Below are 20,344 nucleotides of genomic sequence, written 5' to 3'. Positions count from 1 at the left end.
CTCTTTTAAAATTGGAATCTTCCCAGGGCGGATTTCAGCTGGGATTGTTTTCGACTAGGGTAACAGTCTGGATGGGTTTCCCCAGGTGTAGCAGACACTGTTACTATTGAAACCCTGCTGTTTTACCTAGTTCTTAGTGCCAGTACAAGTCCCTCTAGCCTCTACCTAAGGTTTTCTGTGGGTAGAGGAGGTGAGCCGAAATGCCAAGAATTAATGTGCCACAGAAGCCAAGCTCCCCAAGGGTAACTGGGATTTGGTGACTGCATGCCCATTCTGTGCCTTCCTTCCCACTCAGTGGGCTGGTCCTGATGCACTGCCTGGCTCCCAGACTTGCTCAGAGATGAAACCACAGCTTCCCACTGTGGTCCTCGGCTTGATGACACACCGGGCATTGCTTCCTTTCCTTTCCTGCGTGATGCATCCTCCCCCTGCTACTTCCCAGGAATATCTCCCAAGCAACTTATTTCCAGTTTAATTCTGGTCTTGGGGCTGCTTGTGGAGAAACTTAAGTGGAAAATACTGGGTAACAGCAAAACTAAAAGCATCAGAACAGTCCATGGGGCCGGGAGGACCTAGATTCATCCCTCCGACTCCAGGATGTGGAGTCCTGTTTTTCAGAACCATGGCAAGGATTTAGAGGCAGTTAGTGGTTATTAGGTAGGAAGGGGACTCGTGAGGCCTCTATTCTCCCTGAGGATCTATGGACGGTTAATGGTTGCTGGGGGAAGGGAGAGACATTTTTCAGTGGTCAGCTATAAATAGCCCCTGGGTCCTATTCTTGTAAGTAACCCTAATTAAACTAATTGGTTCACCATAAAACAAATGAACAAATAAAAGACATGAACATAGAATAGGGAGCTGGTTTAGGGGGGGAGAAGGGGTGGGTCAGTGGGAGTAGGAAGGGAGCAGAAGAGGGTAATGAGGTTGGCTATGATCAAAACACATGCTATATGCGTATGAACATACAAGGAAACCTATTATTATATAATTAAAATATGCTAATGGCCTTAGTTTGGTTTCCTTTGCTGTGACAAAAATTCCCCGATAAAAGCAGCATAGAAGAGAAAGTGTTTATTTGGCTCACAGTTCCAGGTTGCAGACCTTGATTGTAGGAAAGGAAAGGCTGTAAGAACTGGAAGCAGCCAGCCACACTACATCCTTAGACAAGAGCAGAAAGCAGTGAATCAAGGCATACTGCTTGCTGGTGCTCAGCTCACTTTCTTTCTTTTTTTTCTTGTTTCGAGACAGAGTTTCTCTGTGCAGTTTTGTGCCTTTCCTGGAACTCACTTTGTAGACCAGGCTGGCCTTGAACTCACAGAGATCCGCCTACCTTTGCCTCCCGAGTGCTGGGATTAAAGGTGTGTGCCACCACTACCCGGTGGGCGCTCAGCTCACTTTCTCTACTCGTAAACCATCTAGGGTGCCCTGCCTAGGGAATGGTACCACCCACAGTGGGCGAGTCCTTCTACTTCAATTAATGTCATCAAAATAATGTCCACAGGCCAACCTAGTTGAGATTCCTCATTGAGACACTCTTCTCAGATTGCATCAAGTTGAAAATTAGAACTATCACAATGATTAAAACAAAACAACAACAACAAAAAAAGAATACTTTAAAAGGTCATTGCAAGGTTGCAGCCCCCTAAGAATTTGGGTCCAACTTCAGGCAGGAAAAATGGAGGAACACTTCGAACGCCAAGACAAAGGCCATACCTTCCACCAGAGATTTTGCTATATCAAATAGGAAGGGATGTCTTGGCAGGACTCTTTTGCTAGAATTAATGGTATGCCCACTCCTGTCCAAGCTCTAATGGGGAATTAAATGGTTCTAGCTGAGATAAGCCCTCCACCAAACAAACTGGTGTCCTAATAGCAAAATAAAAAAGGAATACATATTAGGTAGGCAAATCTCAGTATTGGTCATTGCCTCCAAAGTACAGATTTATTTGGTCCGTGAAGCTCAACATCAGGCCAGCAGCCAATGCATCACCTGGGAACTTGGCTAGAAATGGAGGATGCCAAGCTAATCCCAGACCTGCTGAGTTAGAATCTACTTACCAGCAAGATCCCCTTTGCCAGACAATCTGCACAGACAATTCAGTTGGAGAAGCATTGCCCTCCATCATTTCCCTTTATGTCAAAATGAACAAGGAAAACCCCTCCCTGATTCTCAGTATCCTCCCACGGCCTTCTAGAGCTTTGTCATTGGTAAATTCCTCTGAGTGACTAAATAGGCCATATCAGCTCATGGTTCCTCTCTAGTCCCTCAGGATCCAAGTGACACCCATCCTCGCGACTGATGCCATTCTGTACTGCAGCCAGTTTTGAATGCGACTGTTCTCTTGAAGCAAAGAGGATTCACCCTTATTCCATGCTCCCCCAGTGCTTTGTTTAGTTGAGCTAAGTTAAACTTTCCTGCTCATTCCTATCTACTTTCAACTTTCTTCCTCCTTGGCTACCCCAAATAAAGTCACTACCACAAGCTACTGGGTAGTCTTTCCGGATTTTTATAGCATCCCTTTACTATTTATTTATTTTCTGTTGTTCATTTTTCTAGCATTGTTTAAAATGGTTATCCATTTGAAAAGGTAGAAATGGGTAGTGCCAAAATCTAAATGTTTGCAGGCAGCAGGCTTCCTTCTGAAAATACAGAAATGCATTGTGTGCCCAGATCAGAGGCTGCTTTGCTTAAGTGATGTGCTGGGGGCCTGGACCCTTGGCCACTAGTCTTCCTCTCCAGTCCCCCCTCAGCTCTTATAGCCCTTAAATGTGTTTATATCGCAGTCCACGTGGGTGAGAGAGAAGATTCCATGGCCTGCTGGTTGCCTCTGTCAGTAGCTGATAGGAGTTAGAGGAGATTAAAAAAGAACTGGAGAAGAACAGAGCCAGTACATGACAATAAACTTGTATTCTTTGGCATGTTAAAGAAGAAAAACAAGCTGGGCAGTGGTGCCATATGCTTTTAATCCCAGCACTCGGAAGGCAGAGCCAGGCGGATCTCTGTGAGTTTGAGGCCAACCTGGTCTACAGAGCAAGGTCCATGACAGGTACCAAAAATACACAGAAAAACCCTGTCTTGAAAGAAGAAGAAGAAAAAGGAGGAGGAGAAGAAGGAGGAGAAGAAGAAAACAAGCCCATCTGAGAGTCTTTATATGCAAAAACAATGCCTAGAGATCTTAAAATAACCCAGTGACTTTTTTTATGCTCTCTTTGACAAGAGGGTCCAAAGTGTTCAGGTAGTACAAGTTCAGACGCAGCACATAAAGTAAATGTTCTTAGAAAGGCATCTTAGCACAGGGATATAAAGAATTAATATGGAATTTCAATCAGTAGAAAATTATAGGTTCAAAGTTATAGGCCACTGGTAGTCACAGCACAGGGTGACCCAAATAATTGATAAAATAAAGCTAAACAGCAGCTTGTATTTTTAGAAGGCAGAAGCCACAGCTCCCAAGAGCCTCACCAGCTCACAGTAGCTGCAATAATCTTGTTCTAGTCAGTAATCCTCTTTAAGGGCTAGAAAGGTGGCTCAGTGGTTAAGAACACTGGTGCTCCGGCAGAGGACATGGGTTTGATTCAGTACTCAAATGTTGGCTCACAACTGCCTGTCACTCCACTCCTAGGGGATCTGGCAACCTCTTCTGGCTCCCATGGACACCAGTCGTGTATGTGGTTCACAGACATACACACAGACAGAACACCCATAAGGGCAGTTAACGAGGCAATTCCACGGAGTTTATCTGATAGTCGAAGAGGTTTATTTTGTGGCGACTTAGAACCAGCAAAGGGATCAGTTATAGGATCCAGGAGAGGTGAGGTGCAGTCCAACGTGGTTCTCTGGAGAGCTCTGACTTGATCTGCAATCCAGCCACTAGGATCATGAGGTAGCCAAGAGAGCAGGAACATAAGCCTCTCAGGTCTAAGGGTCCAAAGGGGCCATGCCCCAGGGGCAGGTCATAGGCGGGTGTAGCAGTTACCTGCTGCCTCATTAGGGGCAACGCTTCAAGGTTAAAGCTGGAACAGCTACCCACTACACCCATCCACCTACAGTAATGGCGATGGTGATGCTGCTGGTGGTGGCGATGGTGATGATAAAGGAATCCTGGCAAGTGGTGTGTGGATTCAACAGTACCACTCATCGTAACACTAAAGACAAGGATGACAAGGACGCTTCTTTGTCCAGGTTGCCAGAGTACAGATGTGTCCAGCTGTGCACGCACAGTAGGACTGTAGCAGGCCCAGAAGATAACCCGGCTTTCCTGTGGACGCCAAATGAGGCTCCCCTTCCCACTCTAACCATGAGTTATTTTTAGTGTAAGAACACCAAAGTTTAGGAAGGCAAGTCGCTCACGTTTGAGTTGTTACTGTTTGTTACCTGGAAAACGGAAGTTCCCCTTTGGGGTTCTTCGTCTCCTTAATACAAGAATTTAGAAAGGGACTCAGGAGGAAGTTGGGGGAGAGTTTTATTAGAGTCTTTGAGGAAAATATAGGCTAGGCAAAACTCCTGGTAGCTGCCAAAAGGAGAGGAGAGAAAGAGGGTTTTTTTTTTTTTTAATTTTTTTTTTTAAAGCTAGGTGTAGGATAGAATGATAGCTTATTCAGAAAGGACAAGTACTCCCAAGTATGGAAGTGGGCTAGTGAGCTACAAAGAGGCCCCCAAAACATCTTACCGTGCTGCTCATGTATGGTCTTTTTAGAGCTCCACCCTTCCTCCCATGTGTGTTTTTCAGGCGTGGTTTCACCCACTGCTTTGCTTGTTAGGTGATGCCAGGGTTAAAGAGGGGTTTCTAGCCGGGGCGGTGGTGGCACACGCCTTTAATCCCAGCACTCGGGAGGCAGAGCCAGGCGGATCTCTGTGAGTTCGAGGCCAGCCTGGGCTACCAAGTGAGCTCCAGGAAAGGCGCAAAGCTACACAGAGAAACCCCGTCTCGAAAAACCAAAATAAATAAATAAATAAATAAATAAATAAATAAATAAATAAATAAATAAATAATAAATAAGGGCTTCTAACCTTCCTCCGCAAACTGGCCCCCCTCACATGTCAATCATGATGTAGCTTCTTTCTGTTTCCACTTCCCTATCAACTGGATACCGAGTTACAGCTCCCTTCCAACACCAATCCTTTTTTTTTTTTTTTTTTAAGTTTGCCATTAGTTTATAAGGTGGCTAGCTCAGGTCTGAGGTGTTGCTAAGTAGCCACGTGCTTAACTTCATGAAGGCAATCTAGTGTTCCCTGCCAGAAAGGGAAGGAGAGAGACCTCTTGCTTTTTTTTCCGCCGGGCTTGGAAACTCCTGGCTGGAGAGGCTACAGGGACAGACTGGAAAAATGCTCTGCTTTCCTCAAAGGAGCCTGCTCCATTATGTCAAGCTGCTGGAGCTCCGGCGCGGGACCCACCAGATGGGGTCCCTCGGTGTGCTGTGCTGCCCGCCGGAGCTCGCTCTTCTCTGCGAACTTGCCTTGATGTAATGTGACTTCCAGGCATGAAGCCCCAGTGGTGCTGGAGGTTCATTAGATGAGTCCCTGCAGGCAGGGCGGTAGGGGTGGAGGAGGGGGTAGAGGGGAGCGAGGGGCAGGGCAGTGGGGGACAGGTTCTGAGAGAACCTTCCTTAATGGGCTGGGCTGCTCTACTCTTTGTCCTAAAGGCCAATTTAAAAGCAGTTCAGTGGTTCTGCCTCTTCACACCACCTTTGACTCTACTACGGGAGGCTGCCTGTGGGCCTCCTGTGTTCCCAGACTACCATTCTAAGTGCTTTGCTTTGGTGAATGACGGGCAGTTTGCAAACAGGGTCATTCATCTGTGACCGACCGTACTCTGGGCTCTGGGGGAGGAAAGGCCTGCTCACATGATTAGGTGTGTGGCTCGGTGAAGAGGAATTAGAAACAGGGCAACGCTCTCCCACAAGAGTAGGACCTAGTGAGCAGTGTAACCAGGGAAGCAGACGCCACCTGATGGCCTTCATGCTACGCAGCTCAAGTGTGGTCAGGGCTTCCCAGGTTCCGTGGGGCTGGAGGCGGACCTGCCTCCTGGTATGGGAGTCCAGAGCTGCCATAGCACCAGCCTTCATAGGTAGAAAGATCTTGTCATGATGCTCTCATGTCTTATTGTAGGAGAGACTGGCTAGGCTGTGGAAGTTCCCAAGGTTCTCCTCCTCATTCTAGGCTCAGCATGTCCATATTATCTCCTTCCTTCAGAATATCTTCTATAATATACACAGGGATAGTCTGTGCTGTTCCCACTGTCACAAAAAATGCATAGGTACCTTTGAAGATGGCGAGTAGACACAGTTTAGGATTGTTTGTTCGCCTAGGGTATTCGTACAAGCACATGTAAGTGGTCACAGAGAGCCAGGCCTTACCCCTGATTCTAAGCAGTAAGCTTCTGTCTTCCATTTGAGATGTCTGCATGGCCAGACAAGGGCATGAGAACTGATGTGGCATGAGAACTGATGTGGCATGAGAACTGATGTGGCATGAGAACTGATGTGGCATGAGAATTGATGTGGCAGGAGAACTGATGGGGAGACCTGACCTAGCATGGAAGTATAAATCTTAGTGTGGGAGCCCACAAATGCTTCCTAGTGAGAGCTGAGCTTGTTTTACCCAGCAGGGCAGCATTAGGGGATGGCTGGATCACGTGCATGGTCACCAGGTGTCTGGGATGGTCTGCACTTAGCTGTGCTGGGGGCGGGGGTCTTTTGCTCCACCCCTTGGCATTCCTTTAAAAGCCCTTTAGTAGAGACAGAAGGGGCTACTGGGTTTTGACCCAGGCCCTCCCAAGGCTATCCTGTGTTTCTGTGTCTCTTCCCTATATTTCTATCTACATATTCCTCATTTCTCCCTGCTCAGGAGTATCCTGGGGGAAAAAGTGGGGGCAGGCCCCTCACATCTTAGCAATGTAAGTGTTGTAGTTCAATCAAAAGGCATTTTTCTCATGGTAAAGTTCTAGTGTCAGGCTCTAGTGTCAATAATAATCTTGGTTATTTTCTTACTATTAAAATACTCTGAGGGGAAAAAAAAGCAACTTAAGGAAGGGAGAGTTTATTTTGGTTCATAGTTTAAAGTCCAGCATGGTTGGTGAACTGAGGCAGCAGGAGCTTGAAGCAGCTGCCCACATTGTTTCCACAGTCAAGAGACAAAGAACAAGGAAGGCGTGTTAGTGCTCAGTGCACGTTTTCCATGTTACACACTCTGGGGTCTACTGCTCAGTATGGTGCCGCACTTTCCAAGGATCTCCCCGTACTGAGCACCATGATCAAGATACTTCCCACTGGCCCATCTCTTAGGAGATTATAGATTCCATCAAGTCGGGGCTGGAGAGATGGCTCAGCGGTTAAGAGCACAGGCTGTTCTCCCAGAGGTCCTGAGTCCAATTCCCAACAACCACATGGTGGCTTACAAACATCTGTAATGAGATCTGGTGCCCTCTTCTGACCTGCAGGCATACATGCAGATAGAACACTGTATATATAATAAATAAATCTTAAAAAAAAAAAAAAGAGAGATTCCATCAAGTCGACAACACTAACCATCACAATGAAGTATTAGGATCAATCTCAGAAAGTCAGAATCAACCCAAGATTTTCCAGTGTCCTTCCTACAATGCCACTGCTTTGGAGGTGCTGGCCAGTGAAGAGCTGAGGAAGCAGGCCTGGGCATTCTTGGTCCATCAGCAGCTCCCCCAGCACTGGTACTCTCTTCCCAAACATTGACCCGCATAAGCATCTTCGGGTCTCTGGTGCCAGCTATTCTAAAGCTCTAAGCCGGCATCATGACTGCTCTTACGCTCACTGGGAAACCCTACTGTGAACTCTGGTTTTACTGCCTTCGAGGTCAGTGGAGATGCTGTGTGTCAGGATAGAAAGTGTCAGAAGTGGTGCTGAGCTAGGGCTCAGCTGTGCTCTGTGAATCTGAGAGTCAGAGACAGGCCTGGACTTAGGGGGCTCTGGGGAGACAGAGCTCACACACAGAAACAGCGAGCAAACAGGCTTGGGTTTGAAGACTTTTGCAGATATTTTTCTCCTTTCCCAAAATGGTTTTGAAAACTAGTCAGACCCTGTAGCCTTCTGTTGAAATTTATGTCCTTATAAAAATAAAATAAAATAAAAACTCCTTTAAAGAAAAATGTTTTTAAAAACCTAATGTTGCTTTTCAACCCAGGGCTGACCGCCCTATTTTGAGCAACAAACTCATGCCTTCAATTTGAAGTGTCCATATATTATTGCCTGACAAGGGCAGGCCAAGGCATAAATACTGATTGGGAGATCTGACCTGCTGATGGAAGCATGGAACTTATAAATGTAAGATGTAGTTCAATTAAAAGATGTATTTCCCAAGGCAAATTCCACTGCTTGGTTCAATGCTAGGGTTTTCAGACCCCTCCCACGAAATTGGAACAACATAAGACCGTACAATCCCAACCCCCTCACTATGATCTTTTTGGGAGGAGCTGGCCACATCAATGGGATAAGAGATCACAGTCAGGAGGTGCAGAAATCAGAGAAAAGAATGATTATTTTTTGCTGGTGATATAGTTGTGTGTATGCACTTGGGAAATCCAAGACAAACCACGGTAAAACAGTTACAGCAATGAGTGTTTCCAAAAGTGAAGGCTGAATACAAAATTAATATAGGAAAATCAATAGCACTCTGATATATAATATGAATAACCGCTTATAAAATAAAATGTATTTGACAGGAAAAATCTCATTTACAGTAGCAAAAGAAATAATATAAGCTTTATAAGAAGTACTCAAGGTCTATATGAATAAATTATTAAATGTTACTTGAGAACATTGTTTTCAAAAAAAGACTTCTTGTGTTCATAGGTAGAAAGACTCAGTACTGTGAAGAGGGCCAAGCTCTATGTTAATTTGTACATTTTAAGTGATCTCAATAAATCATTTGTTTGAACCAGTTGAGTCAGTTCTGAGATTCATATGGCAAAATGAAAGGAATGAGAATATATGGGGAAACTCTGAACAGGATGATTAACTGTGAGGAGGAAACAGCCATTCTACTTATTCTAAAGGTGTATCATCACACATGGTGTGAGGCTGGGGGAGGGGCAGGCAGATGGAGTTCTATCACTGATGGGGGAATCTGCAGAGATTTTCCAAATATGGGGAAAAAAAACATTGTAAAAGAAATGTGATGTTTCTAATCGGTAGAGAAATGTTTTGAGAGTTTGTATGGTAAGGGTGTGTGTATATATGTATGCATGTGTGTGTATGAGCGCGTGCGTGTGTGTGTGTGTGTGTGTGTGTGTGTGTGTGTGTGATAGAAGTTGAAATGGGCCTCTGCCTCTATCACCATCCACCTTCTTTTTTGAGGCAGGGTCTCTCGTTTCTCCTGGAGCTTGCTGTTTAAGCTGTACACTGGCTGGCAAATGACTCAGTGGTATCCTCTTGTTCCTCATCCTCCACTTCAGTTACGGACATGTGTAGCTGTGTCTAGCTTTTGCCTGGGTGCTGGCAGTGTAAACTCAGGGCTTCGTGCTTGCAAAGCAAGCACTCTGCTCACTGAGCTATCTCCTCCTCTCCCTGGGAAATTCATTATTATTATTATTATTAGTAGTAGTAGTAGTGTTGTATTGGGGCAATGAGTTCCAGGTGTGAATATAGTTTTTTTTTGTTTTGTTTTGTTTTGTTTTTTGAGACAGGGTTTCTCTGTGTAGCTTTGCGCCTTTCCTGGAACTCACTTGGTAGCCCAGGCTGGCCTTGAACTCACGGAGATCCGCCTGGCTCTGCCTCCCGAGTGCTGGGATTAAAGGCGTGCGCCACCACCGCCCGGTGTGAATACAGTTTTTAAATGGCTGAGGCCAGGTGTGGTGAGGCATGCATGTTATAGTATCAGCTGCTCAGGAGGCTGAGGCGGGATGAACTCAAGTCAAGGGCAGCCTGAACAACATAGCTAAAATAGCAAGATATTAACTCAAATTCAAAATTGAAACTGGATTACAGTTCAATTATTTGGCAAAAAAAATCAGTGGATTGGAAATCCCAAAAAATAAAAATTCATGAAAATTCTAGAAGAAAATATAAGATGAAATTTAAGATGTCTTTTATTCATATACATATATATATACACACACATACACATTATATATATATATATATGTATATATATATATCCCAGAATCCTCAAAAGTTATTATTATTTATTTAAGTTACAAAAGCTTGTGCATAGTAAGATAAAGTAACCAAAATAAAGAGGAAAAAAGTGCCAATTTTATTAATATATAAAGATCTCCTACTAATCAAACAAACGAAGATAAGCAGTAAGTACACAAACAGGGGCTTTGCAGAAAAGATGACACAGTAGACTTTTCCAGAGCAGGAAACCATTCGGTTTACCATAACAAGAGAAGAACTTGAAGTGCAGTGGGGTTAGAACTATCCGACTTCAATGATCACACACTGTGACGAAGATAGGAGAAAGTAACTTCTCCCAACTACATATATCATCAGATAATAATAATAATAATAATAATAATAATAATAATAATGATGATGATGATAGCAAAGACTTTTTAAGAAACTACTTGATCAATAGGTGCTAGTTGAATACATACGGGACAGTCATAAACTGAGATGGAAGGTTGTGTGTGAGTGCTGAGATTAGGCAGTCACAAAGATAGGCTGTCGTATTTAGAAAAGTGACAGATATTCATAGCATACTACTAATTTGTGTGTGTGCATATGTGTGTGTGTAGTTCTCTATCAACAAATCTCAAATATTACAGCATCAAAAAGCTCTTGTATTCTTAAAAGTTACCAAGATATAGAGATTATCTTAGGAGGTTCTAGAAAATTCAACATACATAAACATGCATTCCACTAACTGTCAGCTTAATGATACCATCAAATGGCACGTGGCTTCTGAAAAAACTCTCCTGTATGTCTGAGAGAGAATAAACATAAAGTAGGTGAATGGTGTATGGGTATTATTATGAAAGTAATTTTGACCCTTGTAGTTCCTTAAAAGGGTCACAAAGACCCCAGATCTCAGAAGTTCATACACTGAGGACTGCCAACCTACACCTTGGTGGTTATCCTTGCACAGTAGAGTTCTGCATGAGTATTTCTGAATGGGTAAGAATTATTGCCTCTGGGAAATTAAACTTGGAGGGCCAGAGAACCCTGCTGGGAGGAAGATGTATTTTCCACTATGGAACTTTGGTAGCTTTTCAATGCTATGCCCATGACTGCATTCCTAAAAAATAAACCCAGGGTTTCTAAAAAACAAAAAATGAGTTGAAATGCAAACAGAGATTTATGGTTGATAGATTAATCTGAGTCATGGACAAAGATGATGTACACAGATATTTGTTGGAGCATTATATATAACAGCTAAGATTTGCAAACAACCCACATGCTCCAGAATAGAACTTGGTTAAACAAATGATGGTACAACTGTATGTTGTAATTCTATGGAGTCATTAAAAATCATAAATCTGTAGAATGTTCTGTGATATGGAAAAATGTTCACAATATAATGTTAAGTTTAAAAAATAGCATGGGACATAACTTTGCATGAGCCAAATTATACCAATTTAAAATAATACTGGAAGGATATATAGCAAAATTTTAAGTCATTAGTTTTGGGTGGTGAGTGTATGGGTTATTTATATTGCTCTTTAAATATATTTATGAATTTTCCAAATTTCCGGCAGTTAATATGTATCACTTTTCTTATAATCAGAGAACAAATTCTATAAAATATAAAGTTGAAAAGACTTTTTCCCAGGGCTCTTTCTCCCCATGAGCTTCTTTGGGGACAATGGATCTATCTTCTGGGGGGTACCCTCCCTCTGATGGTAGCCTATAATGATGAACATTAGTTTGGCAGATTTGGGAGTGCATGTGGTACCCATTGCAGTGTACTGGCCTCCCGTGGCTGGCTTGGGATCAGGGAAGCAGAGGAACACAGAGATTGAGAGGTGGTATAACCAGTTATTACTGAACAAATCCGTCACTAAGAGAACGACGGCACCTAAAGTAATAATAAGCATTTGCTTGTTACCCCCCAGTTATGTGAGTCAAGCATTTGACCTAACTAGGTAGTGCTAGCTCAGGGTCTCTTCTGGAGCTACTGACATCTGAAGGCTTGAGCAGGGCAGTCTTGAGCAGGGCAGTGACATCCACCTCCTAGGGGGCTTAGTCACATGTCTGATAAGTTAGGGATGACTGATGCGAGGAGTCCTGGGCCCCACCGGCCTTTCAGAGGGCTTCTTGGATTTCTTTACTGCAAAGCAGGTGGCTTCTTGAGAGCAGATGATCCAAGACAGACAGACAGACATACAGACATACAGACAGACACACACACACACACACACACACACACACACACACACACACACACACCCCTACCTTAAGGCCAGTCTCAGAAGTCCTATTTCTACCTGTTGTTTTGGTGACACACTGGTTAGCCTTGGTCAATATGGAAAGGCAAGGTGCAGTGTTGGAAGCAGAGGACAGTGTTTTTAGAGCTGGTTAAATGATGGACATTTGCTTTTCAAAACAATGGGAAAGGCTGCTGGGTTTTGCTAGTGTTCCGAGGACCAGGCATTCTGAATTAGTGGAAGGTTTGAGATTCTGCTTTGTGGGGTTGGTACTTGTTGACAGGGCCATTCTGAGACTGCTAAGCTACCAGGAGACATCACACGGGGTTGGGGACTTGAAAAGAGAAGGCTGTATGGGAAAGCTTTTTACTCCCAAAATAACATAGCTCTCCTGCTTGACAAGGCTTATCTCCCCATGGGCAGATGGCCCAAGTATTAGCCACGCGGTGTCCTGGATGCCTTGTGTCAACCATGCCTTAACTCTGTTTCCTACACAGCTTAGAAATATCTATGCAACACAAACTTTGTAGCATCCAAACTAAATCTCCAAAATGACTTCCCGTGTGCTTCTTTACACATAGAAATCAGGCTGTATGTCCACATTGGTGGTTCTGTCAAGATGTCACTATGGACATAGGATTCTCCAGGGCCAAGGAAATCTATATGAGCTGGAATCAGGGGACACCGAGGCTCTGCCATCGTTGGATGGCCAAGACCAGCCCTGGATGCCAGTGTGGATAGATGCAGACACTCACAAAATAGTGTCTATGAAGCCTACATTGATGGAGAGTCAGGAAGTACCAGTGAGAGGTAAGGGTAAGGGTTAGCTTGTCTTGGTTTGATTTGCCAAGGGCAAAGCCTATCCCAAGTTTTCTCAAAGTAGTATTCACTAAGAGATCACAGGTCTCATGGAAAGTATTGGTTCTCAGAAGAGGGTACATGTTAGCCTTCTACTGTTAAAACAACTCAAGTGTAAACTCTCACATTCTCTATACTTCTCTATTCAGAGATGGGAAAGATAATCCAAGTGATTCACTTTAACTGGGGTTGGATCCTGTTGTGAGCCTCTGCTCTGATCAGCCATGATGGTGACCTGGGACTCCCACAGTAATTAGTGATTACTGCCACCAGCTATGAACACAGTCAGAAAGGGAAAGGGAAGGGAAGATAAGCATTAGTTCCATATTCCTAAGAGTGAAGACTAGGATTCTGTGTGTTCAGAGCATGGAATCAAGAAAACTTGTCAATGCACAATAGGTCTCAGGGGAAGAATTATGCTTGGGGCAGGAGTCTCATAAGAACAAAGGTAAGATATTTCCTTTTGAGAAATTTAGGAGCCAGAACTGAGATTTATTTGCCACACAAGCATGAAACCAGAGTTTGGATTCCCAGAATCCACATAAAAACTGGTCATGGCATGCAGTGGTGATGTGGAGGTAGGTGATTCCTGGTGCTAGTAGCCTAGCTGGATCAATGAGCTACAGGCTCAATGAGAGACCCTGTCTCAAAAATTAGAGTGTAGAATGATCAAGTAAGACAGTCAACATTAACCTATGGACTACACACACACACACACACACACACACACACACACACACACACACACACACACACACCTTCTACTCCACCCCAGACATGAGGAAATTTAGAAGCAAGTTATGTCACAGCCACAGAGGCAAGACAAAATAGGATCCATTCATCATATTAAAAGTAGGATTTGCCGGGCGGTGGTGGCGCACGCCTTTAATCCCAGCACTCGGGAGGCAGAGCCAGGAGGATCTCTGTGAGTTCGAGGCCAGCCTGGGCTACCAAGTGAGTTCCAGGAAAGGCGCAAAGCTACACAGAGAAACCTTGTCTCGAAAAACCAAAAAAAAAAAAAAAAAAAAAAAGTAGGATTGAGAGTGAGAAGGGGTTAGTAAGACAGTTGAGTTGATACTGGGCATCTGATTTCAATTTTTCCAAAGTAGAACTAAGATTGGATTCCAAACCTGCTCTGGGGTGAGTCAAAGGCTGTCAGTCATCCAGGGTCTGGATAAGAAAACAAGGCAGGCACAGCACAGATGTGAAATGATGGATCAGATCAGACTGGCTAGTGGGAACTTCATTTGATCATTAGGATGGCTAGAGCAGGTCAATTGGATTTAGTCCATTGCTCAGAGATTGACTTGCTTACAGTCTGTCTGATGCATCACGTAGAAACAGCAAGCTCCAGGGCCCCAATGCCTTCTTGATGCCCCTGAAAGTCACAGGCCAGGGCTCTCACCTTTCTTGTCTGGAAATCAGAGAGAAGTAAATAGAAGGGATGCTGTGTGTTGGTTTGGGGCCCTTTGAAAGATTCTCAAGAAGGTTACGTTGATAACCAAATTACCCCCAAAGGTTTCTCTTTCATCTTCCTCAACCAAAAACAGACATTTTAAGAAGGCAAGAACACATTAGGATAGGAGACAGTGATAAGACCAGCACTCAGGAGTTACAATAATAGCTCGCGCCCTTCTTCCCTAATGTATTGGTCTTCCGAGAAGCAAGGATTATTGTGAGAGGCACGGAACGCTGTTTGCTTTTATCTCGTTGTTTGCCTTCTCCTCTGTGGATGGGAGGTTGTTTGTAGTTTCCCAGAGAGTGCTATTGCTCTGGTGTTTGGAAAAGGTGTTCTCTGTGCCCATGTCACCCCTATGTGCTGCTGTCTTGGGAGAGATGACACCCCAGTGACGTGTGCAAAATGACAAGCATGTCTGAGAAGCTGTGCTTTGCAGTGGTGGTTGGGCTCTTCCGATTGGCTGTAGATTCATAGCAAATTAATTAAGGGCATTTTTCTTCTCTGGAGGGTCTGGCCTTGTGGACCCTTCCTACTCTATATTATCCTCTTTGCTACAACTTTCATATCTTACCCTTCTCAGAGGTCAGTAAAGCTATTTGCTAGCTATTTCTGACTCTTCACAGCACTGGCCACCTCATATAGGTCAGGTGTGTGTTTGTGTGTGTGTGTGTGTGTGTGTGTGTGTGTTTCATTTAGAGTTTATGAGTGGAAAGGACGCGTGCTATTTATGGGCTGGAGTATTTGCTCGTTGGTGGATGACCCTTCACAACTTTGCAGTAGTGACTACCCCATCAGCCTGGATCCCTGAGTGACTGGTGATCAGAGCCCAGAGGTGGCCAGGCACTATGAGATGAACATATTTCATTGCTTTCTAGCTACTGAAATTTGGGTGTTTTGTATGTGTGTGTGTGTGTGGGGGGGTCAAATCCTATAAAATTATTGAAAGTCATCTTTCATCATCTGATGAAAAAGATGATTCTCATTCCAGTAAGTCTATCTTTTAGTATTTTCCTCCCGTATTTTCGGGTTATTTATAACTTTTGCTTAGTGGCAGCATAGACATGGGTGATTGAAAATTAGTAGTTGAATGATCCCACAGTGGTAGGAATCTAGACTTGTGTGTGTTCATTTGTGCATGTGTTTGTAGAGGCTGGAAGTCAACACGGCTGTCTCCCTTAATTACTTTCCACTTTGTCTTTGCAGATACATACACTCTCTTACTAAATCTGGAGCTCACCAGTTTGGCTCGCATGGCTCGCCAGCAACCCCCAGGCATCTTTCTGTGGCCACTTCCTAGGCTGGGATTGCTGGCCCATGACACATCACCTGACTTCGGGGCTCCCAGAATCGGGGCCTTACGCTTGCATGACAAGCACTTTACTAACTGTGACATCTCCTCAGCCCCTCAACCTGAACTTTTATTTGCCAAAGTATCTTTCCTTGGCACATCATACCAAGAAAGCCAAGCACATAGTAGGTGCTTAGTAAATATTGATTAAGTTGATACGGAATGACTTTCCTTACCTCTTACCATAGTAAATATTAGAAGATAGCTTATATGACTGGCCAGCAATAGCAAGCTACACAAGTAGGGTTGTGGATTGTCTATGGGCTAAGACGTGCTTTTAGGTAAGTTTGCCCCACCCCCTACTCTATTCAGTATTACATTGATCTTATTTCTAGTTCCTTTGAAAATTTAGTCTCCTAGTATCTGTCAGCTCTTGTCCCTGGTGTGGGATGAGACCATTGGGTCACTTGGCGACCACTTCATGGGCTTCTCAACTGGTGTTTTAAAGGTTATACCATCTCCTTTTCCTAATTTGCTAGGAGCCAGTTAAATCAAGGCTTCTCAAGGTCCTACAGCCTCTAAGACACAAAGCTGTGTTTCCAGTCAAGTTTCCTGAACACAAATTGTTGTTTTATTTGGAGATGTCCTCAGGGTCTTAATTCCTTCTTTTAAAGGTTTATTCTTTGACAATTTCACATATGTACATAATAAATTTTGACCATATTCACTGAAGTTGCCCTTGCTTATCTCTTTCCATTCTCTCTGGACTCCTTCTTCCCAAGTCTCCCTCCAACATTTATATCTTTATTTACTGACTCCCCAACTCAACTACCATGTTCTATGAAACCCTCAGGAAGTGGGCCCTGGCTTACTCTCCCAGCTTTATGACTTTCACTTATTATATCTCAATCCTACTGGTCTTGCACTGCCCTTGCATGTGCAAATATGTTCTAACCTCACAGACTTGTATTGATGTTTCTGAGGCCATTCTCCTTTAGAATATTTTCAAGATTATCCCTCTCAACACATGAGGACTTCCTGGCCATTTAGCTTTCTCAAAGATCACTCCTCTAGCTAGTTACCTAGATCTATTGCAGTATCCCAACCCACACCTCAAACCATCCTTCACTGAATGACCTTATTTTGTTCTCTTCCTATCTCTCATTGTCTGCCTTTGCATCATGGGAATATAAGTATCCGGAGATGAAGGACTCAATGTATCTTCTTCAAAGCAACACCCCACAATGCAGGCATCATCCTGTATACATTAGATACTCAAGAAATGTTTGTTAACTAAGTGAATGTCCAAGGTCTGTAGGTCTCATCCGATTTTATGGTTGTGAGATGTGTTTACTTAAATTCTACCGCCTGGATTTAAAATGCTGCTGTTATTATTGCCTTTCCTCTGGAGAGTTCAAAGCCCACCTTGACTGAATTGCCCATTTATTTGTATAGAAAAATTGGGAATTCCATGAAAAGGATCATATTTCTTCTTTCGTTGGCCACCAAACAGCCCCCTTTCCTTGACTGTCTCTTCAGGCCCTCTAGTATCTATGTCTGCCCCAGTCACCCTCACCTCCCTGTGTCACCCCTACTTGGCCTTTCAACTTCTCTGTCTCCTCTGTTCACACAAGTTTAGCAGTCAGCTCCGCCCCATTTAATTTACCCTCTGCTGTAAATTAAGATCCTGGACTGCCTGTCTGGTGTCTAGGTCAACTCAGGTTAGATAAGTCTTGACACCTAAATAGATTCAACGAGGAGTCACTCAAATTCAGCTGCCATTTGTTTGCCCTCTGTAAATAGGGACCTATAACCCCGGTTCCCCATAGTACAGAATTACCGAGAATATCTTTTGAGCATTGAGAATCGAACCTAGGGTCTTGTGCATGCTGAGGAAGGTCTATGCCACTGAGCCACTCTCCCTACCCCATTACTGTAGACATTCAATGAGGATTATTTTGAAATGCACTGGCTGTTTTGGTCTCTACTTTCCTTACTTGTTCTAAACCCCATTTCCCTATAACCTTACTTCTCAGTGGTAATGATACAGGATAACGATGCCAAGATGATAATTGTAGTCCCAATGAGAAGGCCTAATTTGTCTCAGTGGGATGCCTGATTTTTTTTTGGAGGCAAGGAATCACTAGTTTAAATTCTAACTCTGTTACTTACTTGCTGCCTGACCTTAGACAATTTATTTGGCCTCTCTGAGCCTGTAACGGAAATAATAAGAAGAATAGTAAGTTTCTTCCCCCAAAGGCTACTTGTGTGATGTGAGACATACAGGCACGTGCATATACACACTGGTAGATGCAGATGCTTGGTGCCTAATAGGTTATCAATAGCCTTTCCTGACTCATTTTAAAAAAATTACCTAGCAAATAGGGAACATTTTTGAGTTAGTGTAATTTAACCTACAGGGAAAGGCATTTGTCTCTGCTTGGGATAAGTGAGAGAATTTAATAAGGCTAAGAGTTAATTGAGACCCTGGTGTCCATGAGATACAAAAGCGGTGTTCAGAGACGTTGTCAGGGCAGTCAGTAAAGCTTGATGGCTCATCCGGGTTGAGTTTCAAGTCTCTGCAGCCCCCTAGTGGTCACTGATTTCAGAGGCCTGTTCACAGTTACAGACAAATTAAAGGAGGCAATTTGCCTTTGAACAAGACTTATAGACAGGAAAGAGATGAAGTGCGGTGCGAAGGGGCTAGCGTTTGGATCCTTTTCATGTTTCAAACAGAAAGATATTTTTTTCTGAGGGTGTGTACACCTGAACAATTGGTCAGAATCTGAACATACTAGGAAAATATTTTACTCCATATGCCTTCCTTTCTCTCCTTTCTCCCTCCCCAAGATAGCAACATTCTTTCCCCTCCTCACGTCAAATAATTCTTATCACTTAAACGATTAAGTCGGCTACAGATAAGAATTTTAAATGTCCATGGAGGCTGGCAGTCACCGAGAAGTAGTGGTGGTGTTTTTTGTTTCTTTTCTTTAGGTTTTTCACTGGTCAAAATGATAGCATAGTACTGGAAAAGAAAGTCCCTGGCCCCTGGAAGAGCAGAGGATCCACTTGGCAATTGTCTCCTGCGGGGCAGTGAGCAAGAGATTGTGTCTCTCAGAGCTGGGTGAGGGAGAGTCCACTGGACAGTGGACACAGATATTGGGATAGCTAGCACAAGTTATGACAGTCAATCTTGGAGAGAAGGGACTGAGAAATTTGTGTGAACTAAAGATTAGTCTTATTGGGGCATCCGGTGAACCTTCTCTTGAAACACGGCCATTGTCTGAAAGGAGAGGAGACTTGAGGTAGAACCGAGCATTTCAAGTGAGTTAATAAAAGGCCTCGAGTCTGTGAGCAACTGTCCCATAGCTGCTTCTTTCACTGAGTCACACCCCCATCCTCTGGCCTGCTATTCATGGAGAGGTATGACGGAGTAGCGCTCAAGAGGACATGGGGATGGGCTTGGAAGTCTCTTGTCACCCTATGATCCAGAATCGGAATGAAAAAAATATTTGTCTTAGGTGTGGTGGCTTATGCTTATAATCTCAGCACTTGGGAGGCTGAGACAGGAGGATTGCCAAGAGTTCCTGATCAGTCTAGGCAAACGTATTGAGTTCAAACCCAGTCTGGGCTACAGAACAAGCTCGTTATTTCAAAAAGCCAAAATAATAAAGTGAATAAACACATGGTCTCAGGCTAGGGTGTTAGCTCAGCAGTAGGGTGTTTGCCTATCACGCAGAAAGCTTTAGGTTCCATTCCCAGCACTGCAAATTTACCCTGAAAACCTGTTCAGACACCATTCGGAGAAACCGAAGTGGCTAATAGGTCTGAATGGCATTTGACGTGACTGAAGAACAGCTCCGTGATTCGGGCGTACCAGGCTCTCAGGAATGCTTTAAATAACAGTGTCCAGGGAGAAGGTTGCCTTTCAAGGCCCCAAGAGAAGCTAAGCTGTTCTTGCATCTTGCGCGGGGCGACGCTACCCCTGCCCCCTCCTGGTTTTCCTTTGCCTCCAGTTTTATTCCGGAACCTGCTCTTCTGAAGTCGGACCAATTTAATCTGTTGAGTGCATAATTAGAGAGAGAGAGCTTGGTTGCAAAGACCACTTGCAGTTTTCCCGTTTGTCCAAAATACTCTCTGGTTCGCTCGCACAGCGGAGAAATAGGGCAGACAATCCGGAGGATGGAATAAGAACCAACAGCGGGAGGCGGGGCGGGCTTGGTGCTTTTCTCAATGAATACCGAGGCCTCTGCAGATTTGCATAGGAGCGGACCTCGCAGCACCATTGGTTGGCAGGCAAGGGAGAGGGCGGGGCCGGCTTGCGTGGGCAGGGCAGCTGCGCTGGGTTCGCTCAGGGGTCCCGCCCCCGCCGAGGCCCCGCCCCCTCTCGGCGCGCGC

This window comes from Peromyscus maniculatus, chromosome 22, assembly GCF_049852395.1.
Source record: "Peromyscus maniculatus bairdii isolate BWxNUB_F1_BW_parent chromosome 22, HU_Pman_BW_mat_3.1, whole genome shotgun sequence".
In the NCBI taxonomy this organism is placed as follows: Eukaryota; Metazoa; Chordata; class Mammalia; order Rodentia; family Cricetidae; genus Peromyscus; species Peromyscus maniculatus.
The sequence above is the reverse complement of the archived record's forward strand: the minus strand, read 5'-3'. Positions refer to the sequence as shown.